The following is a 9,618-nucleotide window of genomic DNA, read 5'->3' as shown; positions in this document are numbered from 1 at the left end:
ACATGAATGATATCATCAGTGATGTGATCAGTAATGTCAAATGAGATGTCATCAGTGATGTCATCAGTGATGTCATTTGAGATGTCATCAGTGATGTCATTTGAGATGTCATCAGTGATGTCATCAGTGATGTCACTGACCATGTCATGAATGATGTAATATGTGACATCATCAGCAGTGGATTGCGGGTGCGCGATATATAGTTAGTGCAACTAACTATATATGGAATTTCAATGGTTTTGTGTGAGTAAAATAAGGTTTTGTAAATGCGAATTCCTAACTATATATGGTCTATAACCTATGGTTTTTTCAGTGAAAATATATATATATATATATATATATATATATATATATATATATATATATATATATATATATATATATATATATATATTTTTATTTTTTTTATTTTTGCCAAAAATTGCGTCGCACTCAGGAACTTGTCTTAATTATTTATTCGGCAAACTCCAAGGCAAGTCTGTCACACCGACGTGTTTCGGGCTTGCGCTCTTTCTCCACTGTGAGAAAGGGCGCAATCACGAAACGCGTCGGTGTGACAGACTTGTCTTTGAGTTTGCCGAATAAATAATTAAAACAAGTTTCTGAGTGCGGCGCAATTTTTGGCAGAAAATTCAACTTGACTTGTGGTTGGTCCTGCGCACGCACCCCTGTGAAGCGCTCCAGCTCTAACCAACATTGCTCCAAAAAAAACCAAAAAAACCAACAACAACAAAAAAAAAAATATATATATACATATATATATATATATATATATATATATATATCCAACGTACAAGTTGTCCCAACTCAGAAGAACCCACAGGCAGGAAGGCTTAAATCACGCTTTTAATCAGCAGGTTTCAATCACAGGATAAATAAAGGCAAAGTCCTGTTCACATTAAGCCTGACGCGTTTCATGCTCTCACCGAGCATTTCTTCAGAGGCTAGTTCGATGCTGTATGAAGCCTTAAATCACTAGCACTCGACCTGATGGGCGTTGACTCCCCCAGAGCCTGCTGGTGCTTTGAGTTCAGTATTTAGCGCAAGTGCGCTGCTTCCAGCATTCAGATTCTTTAAAACAAATAACATCCCAGTGGATTCGGAAAATGTCTCTTTTAACACTGTGAAGCCATTAATCACCTGCAGAAACGACCCATCTGCCAAATCACGCTGTTTGCTGTGTAGCTGCAGCTTGAGCCACCCATTCCGTGGCAGGGTTCCTCTCCGACCGGGACCGGCCGGTAAAACATCCAACGTACAAGTTGTCCCAACTCAGAAGAACCCACAGGCAGGAAGGCTTAAATCACGCTTTTAATCAGCAGGTTTCAATCACAGGATAAATAAAGGCAAAGTCCTGTTCACATTAAGCCTGACGCGTTTCATGCTCTCACCGAGCATTTCTTCAGAGGCTAGTTCGATGCTGTATGAAGCCTTAAATCACTAGCACTCGACCTGATGGGCGTTGACTCCCCCAGAGCCTGCTGGTGCTTTGAGTTCAGTATTTAGCGCAAGTGCGCTGCTTCCAGCATTCAGATTCTTTAAAACAAATAACATCCCAGTGGATTCGGAAAATGTCTCTTTTAACACTGTGAAGCCATTAATCACCTGCAGAAACGACCCATCTGCCAAATCACGCTGTTTGCTGTGTAGCTGCAGCTTGAGCCACCCATTCCGTGGCAGGGTTCCTCTCCGACCGGGACCGGCCGGTAAAACATCCAACGTACAAGTTGTCCCAACTCAGAAGAACCCACAGGCAGGAAGGCTTAAATCACGCTTTTAATCAGCAGGTTTCAATCACAGGATAAATAAAGGCAAAGTCCTGTTCACATTAAGCCTGACGCGTTTCATGCTCTCACCGAGCATTTCTTCAGAGGCTAGTTCGATGCTGTATGAAGCCTTAAATCACTAGCACTCGACCTGATGGGCGTTGACTCCCCCAGAGCCTGCTGGTGCTTTGAGTTCAGTATTTAGCGCAAGTGCGCTGCTTCCAGCATTCAGATTCTTTAAAACAAATAACATCCCAGTGGATTCGGAAAATGTCTCTTTTAACACTGTGAAGCCATTAATCACCTGCAGAAACGACCCATCTGCCAAATCACGCTGTTTGCTGTGTAGCTGCAGCTTGAGCCACCCATTCCGTGGCAGGGTTCCTCTCCGACCGGGACCGGCCGGTAAAACATCCAACGTACAAGTTGTCCCAACTCAGAAGAACCCACAGGCAGGAAGGCTTAAATCACGCTTTTAATCAGCAGGTTTCAATCACAGGATAAATAAAGGCAAAGTCCTGTTCACATTAAGCCTGACGCGTTTCATGCTCTCACCGAGCATTTCTTCAGAGGCTAGTTCGATGCTGTATGAAGCCTTAAATCACTAGCACTCGACCTGATGGGCGTTGACTCCCCCAGAGCCTGCTGGTGCTTTGAGTTCAGTATTTAGCGCAAGTGCGCTGCTTCCAGCATTCAGATTCTTTAAAACAAATAACATCCCAGTGGATTCGGAAAATGTCTCTTTTAACACTGTGAAGCCATTAATCACCTGCAGAAACGACCCATCTGCCAAATCACGCTGTTTGCTGTGTAGCTGCAGCTTGAGCCACCCATTCCGTGGCAGGGTTCCTCTCCGACCGGGACCGGCCGGTAAAACATCCAACGTACAAGTTGTCCCAACTCAGAAGAACCCACAGGCAGGAAGGCTTAAATCACGCTTTTAATCAGCAGGTTTCAATCACAGGATAAATAAAGGCAAAGTCCTGTTCACATTAAGCCTGACGCGTTTCATGCTCTCACCGAGCATTTCTTCAGAGGCTAGTTCGATGCTGTATGAAGCCTTAAATCACTAGCACTCGACCTGATGGGCGTTGACTCCCCCAGAGCCTGCTGGTGCTTTGAGTTCAGTATTTAGCGCAAGTGCGCTGCTTCCAGCATTCAGATTCTTTAAAACAAATAACATCTCAGCCTTCCTGCCTGTGGGTTCTTCTGAGTTGGGACAACTTGTACGTTGGATGTTTTACCGGCCGGTCCCGGTCGGAGAGGAACCCTGCCACGGAATGGGTGGCTCAAGCTGCAGCTACACAGCAAACAGCGTGATTTGGCAGATGGGTCGTTTCTGCAGGTGATTAATGGCTTCACAGTGTTAAAAGAGACATTTTCCGAATCCACTGGGATGTTATTTGTTTTAAAGAATCTGAATGCTGGAAGCAGCGCACTTGCGCTAAATACTGAACTCAAAGCACCAGCAGGCTCTGGGGGAGTCAACGCCCATCAGGGCGGGTGCTAGTGATTTAAGGCTTCATACAGCATCGAACCAGCCTCTGAAGAAATGCTCGGTGAGAGCATGAAACGCGTCAGGCTTAATGTGAACAGGACTTTGCCTTTATTTATCCTGTGATTGAAACCTGCTGATTAAAAGCGTGATTTAAGCCTTCCTGCCTGTGGGTTCTTCTGAGTTGGGACAACTTGTACGTTGGATGTTTTACCGGCCGGTCCCGGTCGGAGAGGAACCCTGCCACGGAATGGGTGGCTCAAGCTGCAGCTACACAGCAAACAGCGTGATTTGGCAGATGGGTCGTTTCTGCAGGTGATTAATGGCTTCACAGTGTTAAAAGAGACATTTTCCGAATCCACTGGGATGTTATTTGTTTTAAAGAATCTGAATGCTGGAAGCAGCGCACTTGCGCTAAATACTGAACTCAAAGCACCAGCAGGCTCTGGGGGAGTCAACGCCCATCAGGGCGGGTGCTAGTGATTTAAGGCTTCATACAGCATCGAACCAGCCTCTGAAGAAATGCTCGGTGAGAGCATGAAACGCGTCAGGCTTAATGTGAACAGGACTTTGCCTTTATTTATCCTGTGATTGAAACCTGCTGATTAAAAGCGTGATTTAAGCCTTCCTGCCTGTGGGTTCTTCTGAGTTGGGACAACTTGTACGTTGGATGTTTTACCGGCCGGTCCCGGTCGGAGAGGAACCCTGCCACGGAATGGGTGGCTCAAGCTGCAGCTACACAGCAAACAGCGTGATTTGGCAGATGGGTCGTTTCTGCAGGTGATTAATGGCTTCACAGTGTTAAAAGAGACATTTTCCGAATCCACTGGGATGTTATTTGTTTTAAAGAATCTGAATGCTGGAAGCAGCGCACTTGCGCTAAATACTGAACTCAAAGCACCAGCAGGCTCTGGGGGAGTCAACGCCCATCAGGGCGGGTGCTAGTGATTTAAGGCTTCATACAGCATCGAACCAGCCTCTGAAGAAATGCTCGGTGAGAGCATGAAACGCGTCAGGCTTAATGTGAACAGGACTTTGCCTTTATTTATCCTGTGATTGAAACCTGCTGATTAAAAGCGTGATTTAAGCCTTCCTGCCTGTGGGTTCTTCTGAGTTGGGACAACTTGTACGTTGGATGTTTTACCGGCCGGTCCCGGTCGGAGAGGAACCCTGCCACGGAATGGGTGGCTCAAGCTGCAGCTACACAGCAAACAGCGTGATTTGGCAGATGGGTCGTTTCTGCAGGTGATTAATGGCTTCACAGTGTTAAAAGAGACATTTTCCGAATCCACTGGGATGTTATTTGTTTTAAAGAATCTGAATGCTGGAAGCAGCGCACTTGCGCTAAATACTGAACTCAAAGCACCAGCAGGCTCTGGGGGAGTCAACGCCCATCAGGGCGGGTGCTAGTGATTTAAGGCTTCATACAGCATCGAACCAGCCTCTGAAGAAATGCTCGGTGAGAGCATGAAACGCGTCAGGCTTAATGTGAACAGGACTTTGCCTTTATTTATCCTGTGATTGAAACCTGCTGATTAAAAGCGTGATTTAAGCCTTCCTGCCTGTGGGTTCTTCTGAGTTGGGACAACTTGTACGTTGGATATATATATATATATATATATATATATATATATATATATATATAAATATATATATTGTGCTCCCTTTTCGCCATCAGCGGGGCACTTCATGGTCGGGTGCCAAGTTTGCGGTGGCGTTCCGCGATCAATATCCAGCTCGCAATTCCTCTCTCACAAAAGGAAAAGAATGGCACTCACGGGGCTTCGTTTTTTCAGCAGCAGTTTGTTCAGCAGCAGTTTATTCAAACACGCGTTTCAGAATATATCCTTCGTCAGTGTTGTATATATATATGTATATATATCCAACAATCCTGTCAAATCAGCCGCCACATTTTCACTCACACGCTGCCGCCAGCAAATAGGACATGGACCCAATATCGGTGCTTCAATTATTTATTCCCCAAAGGAATAAATATATATTTTATTCCAATGTGCCCTTGCGCATAGGAGTGCACACAACTTACCCCAGCCACACTGGCAGCAACACAGCAGCCTGCTTCCTGCGCTTCAATTTTTCAAAAGCCGACGCGTTTCAGGACAAGCAGCCCCTTTTTCATGGGCACAACAGAAACACTCGAAATGCTGATTGCTCTTTCCGGTAACCATTTATTTCCAGCATTTAAATATCAATTGTCCGCCCTCAGTGGCTATTTGCATAGTGCATGATTGTTTTAAAGCATGATGGGACACAAAGTCCTGCAGCGTTGCAACCATTGTTCCTTACCGTAAGTTCGAGTGTTAAAGTTATTTAAAATTCATTAATACCTTAGCAGACTGTTGTGCAGAAGGCAGACTAAATCTGCTTGGGTGAAGTGCTGCTCCATGCTGAAGGTGCAGCTGGCAGCCTCGTGACTGGTTCCTTTGTCTTTGCCAGCAACAATGGTGCCACTCCTCACGGCCGGACTGCTATGAAAATATTTTATTCCAAGGACAATTGATATTTAAATGCCGGAAATAAATGGTTACCGAAAAGAGCAATCAGCATTTCGAGTGTTTCTGTTGTATCCATGAAGAAGGGGCTGCTTGCCCTGAAAAGCGTCGCCTTTTGAAAAATTGAAGCGCAGGAAGCAGGCTACTATGTTACTGCCAGTGTGGCTGGGGGAAGTTGTGTGCACTCCTATGCGCAAGGGCACATTGGAATAAAATATATATATATATATATATATATATATATATATATATATATATATATATATATATATATATATATATATATATATATATATACATATATATATATATATATATATATATATATATATATATATATATATATTCACTGAAAAAACCATAGGTTTGACACATGTTATAGTTAGCTGGAAATTTTACTGATATAAAACCAATGAAATTCCACGTTATAGTTAGTTGGACTCACTATAACTTGCGCGTGCAATGCACTGCTGATGACGTCACATATTACATCACTCATGACATGGTCAGTGACATCACTCATGACATCACTGATGACACCATCCAGTGAATATGTGTCTTTCTGAAAAATAAATATTAGTGAGTAATGTTTAAATATTTAAATATATATATTAGTGTTTCACTTTGTGTATAAGTGGCTACATGTGTTGGTAAGTAGCTACATGCGTATGTATATGGGTTATTAGATGTTTCTCTTAGTATCAGTATGAGTGTCTATATGGTTTGGTGGGGGTATTACTTAGCACATAGATGCATGAGTGACTGACTCTCTGTTTGTATGTGTTTTGAAGACAGCATATGTGCAGGACTGTATGGGTGGATGAGTGTGTATATGTGTTTGTTAGTGAGTGAATGACTGTCTCACTAGTGTCTTTATCAGTAACTACATATGTTTTAATCTAGTATATGTGAATATTGATGTATATAAGTGAGTATATGTGAGAGTAAGAGATTGTAAGAGTTCCTGTTTAAATAAGTATGTGTTTCTATAAGTGATTGTTTAAGAGAATAAATATGTGTAATTTTCAATACAAGTAAGGTGGAAGTGTGTGTATAACTCTATATTCAAATAAATGGATGTTCAATAGTTTATTTGCACGTGTGAGTATGTGTGTGAGTAACTTTTGGATGACTGTCGGTGTGTAACAGGATGTATAGGTGTATCACTTCATATGATGAGTGAGTATATGTATGAGTGACTATATAGAACTGTTGGCGAATGACTGGATGTGTATATAGATGGTGGAATTACTGAATTGCTTGTTGTAACTGATATGGGTATCTCCATTTATTTTTAAATTTCAGTTTCTATTTTTGAATATGTGTTTCAAGGGTTACATTACAGTGAAAGGAGGTCTGTCACTATGTCACAAGGATGGTGTCATCAGTGATGTCATGAGTGATGTCACTGACCATGTCATGAGTGATGTAATATGTGACTCCATCAGCAGTGCATTGCACGCGCAAGTTATAGTGAGTCCAACTAACTATAACGTGGAATTTCATTGGTTTTATAGCAGTAAAATTTCCAGCTAACTATAACATGTGTCAAACCTATGGTTTTTTCAGTGAATTTCATAGGTTTTTTAAATGCTACTTCCTAACTATAACGTGTGTAAAACCTATGGTTTTTTCTGTGAATTTCATTGGTTTTTAAAATGCTAATTCAGAAATATGTCGTGTATGCAACCTATACTTTTGTCAATAAAGTTCTGGCAATATTTTTTTCGAAAACAAGCCGTTTTCTTCACTGTTCAAGTTGCATAGAGACTCCTTGTAAAGCGATACAGAATTCGAAAGTCTGTACCTTGCCTTTTTTTGAACGCATTAAAATTTTTCTGTAAATAAAAATAGCCTTACTAAACTTTCGTGCGCGACCCGGTGTGCGCACTCTCGGCAACAGTTGTCAATAAAATGGATATCGCATTTCCAGGCTTTCGTGCGCGACCGAGTGCGCGCACCTGCCTATATATTTCGTGAAAACTTTGCAATTTGAACTTATTAAATTTCTTCATACACCCCTCAAAGAACTTATAGTACGTCAAAGAGACTGTACCTAGACTTCTTTTTTATTCTTATGAAACTTTTCAGTAAATGGAGCCGAATGTCTTATTAAACTTTCGTGCGTTACCGGATGTACACACCTTGGTATTTTTTTTAGAAATATAAAACGTTTCATACTTTAACAATTGTGTGCTTAAATCCAGCTCAGAAGATATACAAAATCAGGATGGTAGTTGGTTCAACCCGGACCGTTTATTAGAGGTAGATCGTCCGACTCCACCGGAGGACACCCCTAATAAAAAGGACATATATATAAAATGCGGACTAGCCGCTGTATCGTGCTAGCAAACTATAACATATAAATCGTTAGAAAAAACAAAAGGAATCGAGCAAAATCAGTAGGCCACTGATGGGATCTCTTTTTGACCTCGCTAAAATAGAAAAATTAGGAACAACCCCTCATGAGAAATATGAAACTAGTGAGAGGAACCGAGCTCGACGCCATGATGGCTGCAAGACAGCTCGGCTCCGCCGCCCACCCCACCCAAAATAACGACAAACACTATGCAAATATTATAAATATATACAACACACCAGCAAAGTAACAGGGTAAAACGTTTGATTAAATAACTATTTACATGGCAGCCTGCTGCAACATGAAAACAACACTTTCAATTGGTTCTTAATAGTTTCAATTCTGGAATTTACACGCAGCACTCCACCCACTTCCCTCACTATCTTTTCTACTCTCAAGAGAGAACAACGTCCTACATCTTTCGGAAGACTTTGGTGAAATGGCTACCGTATCTCATTCATCTTCCGAATCTGACCAAAATGATCGACTACCTTTAATAAGAAAAAGTAAATCTTTCATCTGGCAATTTTTCACTTATCCTGAAGATCAAAAGAAAGTGAATGCACCAAAAGTAACCTGCACGATATGTGACTTGGTTCTCTCAAGAAGAAATCCAGCAAAAAAATATTCCTTTTCCATACATACCATTGTGCGGCATGTCAAACAAGTGCACCCTGTGCAATTTGCAGAGGCAACGACAAGAGCCCTGGCCACGCTATTACCATTAGAGGTGGCCAGCACATCTTCTGATCGACGACCTGTATCTCCATCGAGTGCAGAGATGGACTTCAGATATTTAACTATATATGGTCTATAACCTATGGTTTTTTCAGTGATTTTTCAAGGTTTTGTAAATGCTAATTCCTAACTATATATGGTCTATAACCTATGTTTTTTTCAGTGAATTTCTTTGGTTTTTTAATAGCAAATATCAAAAGCTTTTTTGTGGAAAATGACTAAAATTAGGTATACATAAGCGGCGTTCATTTATGTTCACCACAGCCACTGTTAAAAGTAAAGTGAAAGTCGCGAAACAGTTCACGCCATCTAGTCCCTTTTAGGCCCCATCATGCACGTAAGTAACAGCCATTTTCTGTGTCATGGCCTCTCTGCCCACTGCCAATATCCTATGATTGTTCGAAATTGGTTCTCTTTGGGTCATTCTCTGTTCACAAATAAGCACAGAGTCGCAATACTCTGTTTAGTTTTTGCAGATAGTGAAGGACAGGTAGTGCACACTTTTGTCCCCTTTGTAACCCGTCATGCCTATCTCTGCCCCGTTTGTTGGTAGTTGGTTCAACCCGGACCGTTTATTAGAGGTAGATCGTCCGACTCCACCGGAGGACCCCCCTAATAAAAAAGACATATATATAAAATGCGGACTATCCGCTGTATCGTGCTAGCAAACTATAACATATAAATCGTTAGAAAAAACATGAAACTAGTGAGAGGAACCGAGCTCGAAGCCATGATGGCTGCAAGACAGCT

The sequence above is a fragment of the Lissotriton vulgaris genome, chromosome 10, assembly GCF_964263255.1.
Source record: "Lissotriton vulgaris chromosome 10, aLisVul1.2, whole genome shotgun sequence".
NCBI classification, from domain to species: Eukaryota; Metazoa; Chordata; class Amphibia; order Caudata; family Salamandridae; genus Lissotriton; species Lissotriton vulgaris.
This window is presented reverse-complemented; position numbering follows the sequence as displayed.